The sequence below is a fragment of the Castor canadensis genome, chromosome 7 (genome assembly GCF_047511655.1).
Source record: "Castor canadensis chromosome 7, mCasCan1.hap1v2, whole genome shotgun sequence".
In the NCBI taxonomy this organism is placed as follows: domain Eukaryota; kingdom Metazoa; phylum Chordata; class Mammalia; order Rodentia; family Castoridae; genus Castor; species Castor canadensis.
Window position 1 is genome coordinate 19617758 of NC_133392.1, and position 9018 is coordinate 19626775.

General features: G+C 36.5%; 1 protein-coding gene across 4 annotated transcripts in view; it reads right to left on the minus strand.

The window, feature by feature from the left end:
* Window positions 1–9018, minus strand: part of Shoc2 (SHOC2 leucine rich repeat scaffold protein) — a 101564-nt gene that overhangs the window by 91900 nt on the left and 646 nt on the right. For 2 of the 4 annotated variants that reach the window (XM_074078319.1, XM_020171555.2), the window contains exon 1: window positions 8787–8876. The exons of the other annotated variants lie outside the window; for them this stretch is intronic. The gene's annotated coding sequence lies outside the window, so the exon portion shown is untranslated. Of the gene's footprint in view, window positions 1–8786; window positions 8877–9018 lie in introns of those variants that run through there. 4 annotated transcript variants of the gene reach the window in all.

Genomic DNA, 9018 nt, shown 5'->3' on the forward strand with positions numbered 1-9018 from the left:
GCACTGGCAAACAGTTCACAAGACGCTATTTCCAAAAAAAATCCATCACAGAAAAAAGGGCCAGTGGAGTGGCTCAGGTGTAGGTCTTGAGTTCAAACCCCACTACCACAAAAAAAAAAAAAAAAAAAAAATTTCCACACCTAAATGTGCAAATCACTTGTAGTTTATAGGTAGCAAGTGATATATTTAAATTACCCCAGAAAGAAGATTTTTAGTTACTCTTAAAACAACTTAAATATTTTTTTCAATTTGTGTAGTTATGGGTACTGAATACTAGTCATACTAAGGAATAAGATGTGCTAATTAGCTGTTTCTAAAATGTTTGTCTCATAAACCTAATATTTATGGATTACTGATTAAGGAATTTGATAAAAGATAGCAAAATTTAATTACATTAAATTTAATTTCAACTTTAACAAAAATCTTCCAGATCTTGCCACAGAATCATTGTTATATTGATTACCATGAAGTTATATATATATATGAAAATGTCAAGTACAATTGAGCCCCAGTTGAAAAAAGCCCAGATAGGGGTTTCTTTGTTTTTTTAATTTTGCATGCAATTAGTCATACATTAAACATTATTCACAGAACTAATTCTACAAATTTTATAGCTGACTTTTTAATGCTAATATCCATTTCTGTGCAATTAGTGCAGGCTCAACTTGATCCCTTTTAAAAATTAACAAAAGCTGATAAAAGTATATTTTATCAAATACCTTTAAAACCATATTTTCTTGAGCAATAAAAATTAGTGGATTTCATTCTTAATAATTTATTAGTATTGTTGTGCTGGGTGGGGATACACTGGAGTGTTTACAAAGGTTCTCACAATGTATCAAATATATCATACTTGAATTCACCCTTAGTAATTTCTAACCAACTTCAGTATCTAGTTCTGATAGACTAACAATGCGTCAATATTTAGTTTGCACATTACTCTGGGGCAAATAGTTAAGTAAAAAATATTTTCTCTCACTGAAATTTTAAAATACTGTACACGATCATCATGGTAATGTATGTAACAGAGTTACTAAACTTTTCTTAGTAAAACCTTTTAAAATTTTGTTTTGAAAATAGTGACTCCATTTTTAAAGAATTTTTTTCTCAAGCCCCAAAATAATTCTTGATTTTTATGCCTTTTATGTAACGTAAAACATCAGCCACCTGACTTAGGTCAAACTTTCCCTGACCATTTTATCTGATCATTTTTAGGTCCTCAGTGCACTAAACAAAGCGTTACACAGTCTCTCACACATTCACCGGGCTTCAAAATACTTTGTAGTTGTCCCAAATACTCATGTTCTACATGTACTACTATAAGCTATTATGTAAGATGCGGGGACATTTTTTTTAAATACTGCAGCACTACCAGCCATTTAGTATGTTGAGTTCCCACAGTTGCTTGGTGGGTGTTCTGAAAAAAAGCTATAGTTCTAGTATTAAAAATTTCAAATCACTACTTCCAAAGTACAGAAATAAATGTCTTCAAGATAAAGTCATAAAGCCTTACTATTTTAAGCTGCCTAGTATATGAAGATTCCACTTCTATGAATTTAGAACTAATTAACACACAGTAGATAAATCAGTACTTGTTTTATCAACAAAATAGTCCTTCTACCGATCTTTATATAGTCACAGAATTGAGATACTGAAATTAAGATAAAAATGCAATGTATTTGAACCAAAGCTAAAATTTTTCAGTGAAATACTGAATTCTCTATCCCAGATAAACCTGAATTAAACGTTATCTATTTCAACTCACCCAATCTTACATACCACATAATTCTAGCAAAGTAATTGTGACCTCCAACCTAATTTTTCTAGTCCAGGTGATCTGAAGATGGCAAGAGAATAAAGCTTATTCTCTGTAACAGAATAAATGTTGCAGCAATACTTAAGTCATTTTGTCATGTCATTGTTAGTAGGTTACGTTTTCATTCAACACAGATGAAGAAAAACAATCACAAATTTTACATATTTGATAGCTAATTAAACAAATACATGGTTAAGTATAAAAATCTACCTCTACAAATTTTAAGGTAGCAATACTATACTACACTATCTCAGTACTTTCAAAATAATTACTTAATTCATTTTATCTTTTTCAATAAATACTGGTACCTATTATGTTTTGCCTCATTATACAAATCTTTCCAATAACAAAAGCTTAACCCATTAAAAGCTCTAAATTATATCACTTAGGACAGAAGTCTTTCTGAAACATAATACAAGGTCTTTTGTCATCTTTAACAAAATACACCATTTAAGGGCTGACTGAATGGCTCAAGTGATAGAGTGCCTGCCTAGCAACCATGGGGCCCCAGTTCAAACCCCAGAACTGCCAAAACACACCCCCAGTTATCAGTTAACAACTTCTTTATGATCTTATCACCATCATCGCTATACTATGCATAACACAAAAGATTCTACATGTTTATTAAGTTGCTGTAAAATACTGGGTTTTTTTTAAACTGCCTTGCAATTGCTTTAAAAAGTGTTTTTATGATCATATACAAACTTATATGTAGAACAGATTTACAACAGTGGAGCTACTTTAGGGAACATGGGAGGGGAAGGGGGAAAAGAAAAGAGAATGATAGTCAACAGTATTAAAATACATTACACCTGTGCAGGAAGAGGATCCAACAATATGTATCGAAAGCCACTGAATAATGGGGGGTGGGAGGGAAGAGGTAAGAGAGAGTAAAGGAAGGGGCTGAACTGACCAAAGTATACTTACCGTAGTGGTACATCAAGAAATCCCTTTGAAAACTGACTTAGGAATTATTAACAAAAAACAGTACTAGAAAGTTAAGTACAGTTTTGGGGAGGTGGGGTTGATACTTATTAGAGGGGGGAGAATGAATGGAGATGAAGGTGAGGAAATATGGTTGATGCGTTTCATACACATATACAAAATAGACTGATGAAACCTCTTCCAAGTGCTTTAAGTGGGGCAGGGAAAAGGTTGGGGCAGGAGAAGAGACTGAGGTGGTGATCTCACCAATGTACAATGTAAGACTATTCAAAACTGTCACAAGAAATCCCCCCTGTACAATGAATATATCTTAATAAAAATAATGGGAATTAAAAAAAAAAGGTGTTTTCCCTCTGCTCTTGTTTTCAACTCTCTTATGGGCTCTAGGAGAATTTTCAATCCTTTTTAACATTTGGTTACAACTTTTGAAAATTCTGTTTTATATGCGAGTTAAGAAAGCCTGAATTAAGGCTAATTTTAAATTAAGGCCTGAGGAGCACTCAGGGTAGGAAATGTGTGTTTAAGACAAGAATGTGATGCTATCTTTTTGTCCTTTTTAGTATTCTCTTTGGAGCGCTTGAATATTAAAATTTAAAATTAATTCTCTACTAGGAGCTTACAAGGTCCAGACATTGTATACTAGAGGAATAGTAGTAAAGATAGGTATACTCAATCCACAAAATGAAGTTTACAGTTTAACAAAAAAGACACTAAACATACCATTACAAAAACAATAAGCATTATAAAAGAGGAAATACTAAAAGAGGTAGTACTAAGGGACCTTAAAACAAGACATCTAACTAGGGATCAAAGGTCTCCCAAATGATGTGATACACAACTGAGGCCTGAAGAGTGACTAGCAGTTAGCCAGAAAAGAATGCCTTGTGTAGTGCCCAAGCAGATAATACCAAAAAGTTCTGGTTTTCTAATAAGTAAACTTGACATAAAGGGTAATTCTAAAAAAAGAAATTTCTCAAATTTTTATAATGAAAATCACGAGGGAAACTGAAATAAACAAAAAGCAATATGGACAACTACAGCACCTATGGACAGGATGGATTTGGGACATCTAAATAGGCTTCACTATACCCTTGAAGAAGTATTAAATCACACTATATGAAAAATTACTTAATCACAGGGTGTGGTGGTACACACTTGTAATCCCAGAATTCAGGAAGTTGAGGCAGGAGGATCAAGAGTTCCATGCCAGCATGGGCTACCTAGGGAGACCCTGTCTCAAAAAAAGAAAATTACTCAGTCCTCAAAATTCAGACAATAAGAACATGCAAAGCCTTCATATCAGAACACAACTGCTGATCATACAGTCTGAGTTACCTAAAAAAGAGTGGACACTGTTCAGGAAAGTATGCCAAGATTTTTAAATATACTCAGAAGAACAAATTTTAAATGCTTATATAATCAAAATGTGTCCTGAGTTCAAAGGGAGTTTATAAAGGTTCGTCAATATGTTTTACAAGAGAAAAAAAGTATTTAAATATGGTTTGAAATACATTATCAATAACCAAGTCCTAAGCCTGGGGATTATCACAAAATTGGTTAGGCTAATATGCGACCCTTGTATTTAATTAAAATATCAACGAAAAACTCACTTAGTTTTAAATAATAATTTGGAATAGCCCCTCAACATTAAATTAGGCACACAAAAAATAACCAGTAAAAATATAAGCTTTAGTGAAAGTCTACTGTAGGACTTAAAATAGTATTACTGGAATTCAACTAGTTATTCACTGATATTTTACAAATGGACCTTGATGTCTCTAACATTTGTGGGTTTTCTTCCTTTTTTCTATAATATTTATTCCTCAAAAGTTAGCACAGGCCTTATCCTACAGTAAGCATTGTCAGTGATAAGGGTAGCTGACTTTTACCACATCTGAGTTTGTCAATGTATAATGCTGTTAAAGCACATGCTACATTGTATAACAAACTACTGACTGGGCAGGTTCATTCAATAAACCCTAAACAGAAAACATGATCCATTTACCTCTGCATCTTCACAGCATGACACATATGGCATTCAATAGAAGTTCTATGACACTAATGAATATGAACATAAAGTTAGTAAGACATAGAACAGAAGTGAAAAATTAATTTGAAGACTACTGTCTTGAAAGCAGGAAGTAAGTGCTTCGTAACACAAAAACCGAAAACTCAGAAAGTCCAAATCTTAACTGATGAAATTAGAACTACAAGTTCTAGAAATTATCTGTTAAAACAAACCATTTCCATATTCCCCCCAGGACATTAGAAATTATCAGCTATAAAATTACTTAATTAAAGTTGTAGAACTTCTAGATAGTAATGGAGGGTATATAATGTACTGAAACACTAGAAGTCTTCAAAGAGACTCAAAGAGACTGCTAACATAATTCATAAAAGTCAGGTATCCTTCACATAAGGACCAATTATACCCTTTTTAAGGTCTCCTGTAATGTTTTAGCTAAAAGCAATATGTTCATTCTCTCTTACCTTTCACAAAACGCACTACTTTTGCAATAGTTCTGATCTTCAAACATTAGAATGAGACACAGAGTGTGAAATCTAATTAGTTTTCTTTTAAATCTTGATAATGAGAGCTGCATACTTTCTCAAGAAGCACATATGTTACCAGCATCTCAAAAGCTTAAGGGCTCTTTGTAATTATAATAATCTTTCTATGTGTTTGAACTTTGCTGAACTAAAGACAATGATAAAAAGTTGGGAACCAGAAAAAAGTACTTGAACACTATTTGACCTAATATTAATGCAGCTACATATTTAGAAAATAAAAGTTTTACAGACTGCTGCATTGTTCTTTCAAATCACCTTGATTAAGAAGTGCATTTTCAGAATATGAAACCTATCAAATTCAAGCACATCACAATTCAGCTGTAGCTAAAACTTTTTAGACTTTAAGCGTTAAGTGTGAACAGGAAGGTAGGAAAATACAAAAATTTAACTACTATATAAACAGATAGTATTAATATAAAGATCAACAGGACACAATTTTTATGATATAGTTTTACATGTAAATGAAAAATTGTGAAGACAAGACTAAGCACTTAAAATAGGGGGACACAAGGATAGCAGATGTTTTATGTTCATAACTTAGTTTATTAGCCTTACAGCATAATGTCTAATGCATAATATATAATGTGTGCATAAACATATACTAGAAGTCTAAAAATATCTACCAAACTAGTATTTGCAGGACTCATTTTTCAAGTATCACATGAAAGTATTTACATATCATTCTACTGCTAAGTTACAGTCTGTATTTATCTAATTCAGCTACAATAAAATAGTTATCAATTTCCTACTAGTCTTATTAGGAACTGTCAAAGTATTTTATATCTAAATTTCATCTCTTGATACTTTTATAATGAAGTTTCAGAATTCTTACACCAAGTCCAAGCTATAAACCCTGTAACTCACCAAAGGATTTGTAAGTTAACTTGTTGGATTGCTTTTTAATATTTTTGGGTTGTCTTGTTTATTATAAGCATAGATCTCATGCTTTTTTGCACATATAAAGGACATATGAATGACAACTGAATTTTAGAGATATTCATTTAATCTTCACTATTCAAAACTATGCATACTTATATCTATGTATGTCAAAAATGCAACAGGGTTCTTATATTTAAATATCATTTTTACTAAAAATAATCTAAAAGTACTTAATCTAAAGAGCACAAGTTTTTCAGAAATATGGAATTAAACAGTATTAGTAATCCAGAATATTTTCAAAACAAGTATGACTTAAATTAACTAAGCACACTCCCCACAATCTATATAGGTAAGTCAAAACAAACAAAAAAAAAAAGTAACTATGCAGAAGCCATCTTTGAGAGCACTTCGTGTAGAATTTCACTGGGTATGGGGAGGCATCATGCCCTGTCCCAAGGCACAGAAAAAACACTAATGTTCTAAAAGCATATTCCATTAAGTATTACAAAAGATTTTATAATTTTAGTTTTCCTATGTAAACATGAAAATGCTTCGCATTTTTTACTGTTGTTCACAAGCTGATGTATGATGCTTCCAAAAACAGTTCTCATCAACTTTCTGAATATGGTAGTCTAAAAAACTAAAAAATAATCCAGCTGCAAACTTTACTGCATCTTTTAACATCACTCTAATCCATAAACATTTCTAGTAAGAGAAAAACAACAAGAGATCAAAAAACAAATGTCAACTGAGACAAAGTTTCTTCAAAAGTGAGCAAGCACCTTGGGAAGCTGTAGTAGTCTTAACCACAAGTCCTGTCCGTAACTACACATGCAATTTTATAAGCTACCCTTTACATTACATTTAAGCAATCTGAAAGTTACATTACACAAAAACCTGTACTTTTGTCTATGGTGTATTTTTTCAAATGCACATTCCCAATTACATAAAAAATTTACAGTGTACTCTATGTCCTAACAAGTATAAAAGGTTTAACATATTCAGTGTCAGCTCCATACAGAGAGATGGTCATTTAGGCACCTTACAATGCTAAAAACTGTCACTGCCACATATAAAAATACAAACATTTGATAAAATCCAAATCATAAACTTAATGATTGTTATTAATTACAAGTAATGGGTAAATCTCTTTAAATACATAGTAACAAATAGTTATAAAGGATCATGGCACGGAAGGGTGAGGTGGAGATTAGTACACTAATAAGTTGAGGTTTCTAAAATTAAAACTATGTTTCAGTGTTGGTAATTTAGATATAAAACACTTGGTTACGCAAGTATATCCAAGGATTCTGAAAACAACAAAAAGTTTTTGATACACTAATACTTCTTAGTAGATATGAGACCTGCTGGCACCTACGAAGAGTGTGCAAGATTTACTCAGGTGTAAGCTTAGAGACTGCTTGGTAGCTATCATGCTAGAGACAAATACCATACAGTCCACATCTGCAACCTAATTTTGCTTCGGCATCCCCAGAGACTTTGAAAATATTTTGGTGGGTAGGTTACAAAACAGTGCTTCCTCTTTTATTTTCATCACACCCAGGATGATACAAACCAACAGACAAGAAAATCAAATCGTCAAGGGCTGAATTGAAAACACACCCCAAAAGCATCTTCTTTACAATTCTCAAATCGGTATTCAATCCACCTGTTTGAAAATCCATACTTTCACAATTAATACAAACCCCCGGCTTTTGAGAAAGAGAGAAAAGAGAAAAGAAAAGAAAGAAGGGCAAAGCTTTGGAGTCATTATTCTCCTACCTAGGCATGGGGGAGGGGATAGTAGAAAACAATGGATACAGAGGGGCTGGGAAAAAATCCTTTTGCCCTGAAGCCTCTGGCGTTCAGAGCTGGGGGGTGGAGGGGGAAGGAGGAAGGGGGGCGGGGAGTTCAACTACTTTTCCTCTATCCCTAAAGCGATCACGGAGAGATTGCCATCAGGCGTGTTTAACAGGCGGTCTTGGGTGGCCACAACTCGCTTCACCAGGCAACACGCCCAAAGCCGACTCCCCACTCTTTACCGAAGGGTCTTTGCGGGAGAGAGGACGAGAGAGCTCGGGGGGCTTCGGGGAGGAGGCGAGACAAAGACCCCACCCCATACCAGCACCACGGAGCCCGGGGCCCCTCCAACCACTTCCACCTTCCGTGCGCCACGCAGCCCGGGCCCCGCGGCCCCGGGAGCCCGGAGGAGCGGGGCTGTAGGCGGCCTCCACCGAGCCCCCCGCCGGCGCCCTCGCGCCTGCTGCCCTCGCCCCGGCGCTGTCCCGCCGCCCCGTCGCAGCAGGCCCGGCCCGGCGCTGTCAGAGCGCCCAGCTGCTGGCTCCGAACGCCAGCCGGCTCCCAGGGCCCAAGAAATTCCGGCGGCAGCACCCAGGAAAGCAGCGGCGGTGGCGCCTCCCAGGGCCCCGGCCCCTCGGGCCTCGCCCCGGCTCGCGCCTGACAGGGCGCGCGGGGCCTCCCCCTACTGACTGCCGGCCCGACTGCGGGACGGACAGGAAAGCAGGCAGGAAGAACCGACCCACAGACGCCCTCCGCCTTGTCGGCCCCAGGTTACCGTCAAGAGCCAGCACTCCGCCATCCTCCTCGCTCGCTTTCTTCCTCCTCCTCCTCCTCTTTAGGAGCGACGCTGCCCAACCACCGCCCCCCGCCCTCCCCTCCCCCACTCGCCCCGCCCCTCCACACACTCTCGTACCAATCGCCACGCCCCATCCCTCCTGCGCGGGCTCGTCACTCGCTCGGGAAGAACAGTAGGCGGAGCCAGAGCTAGTGAAGCTGCCCAATCAGAG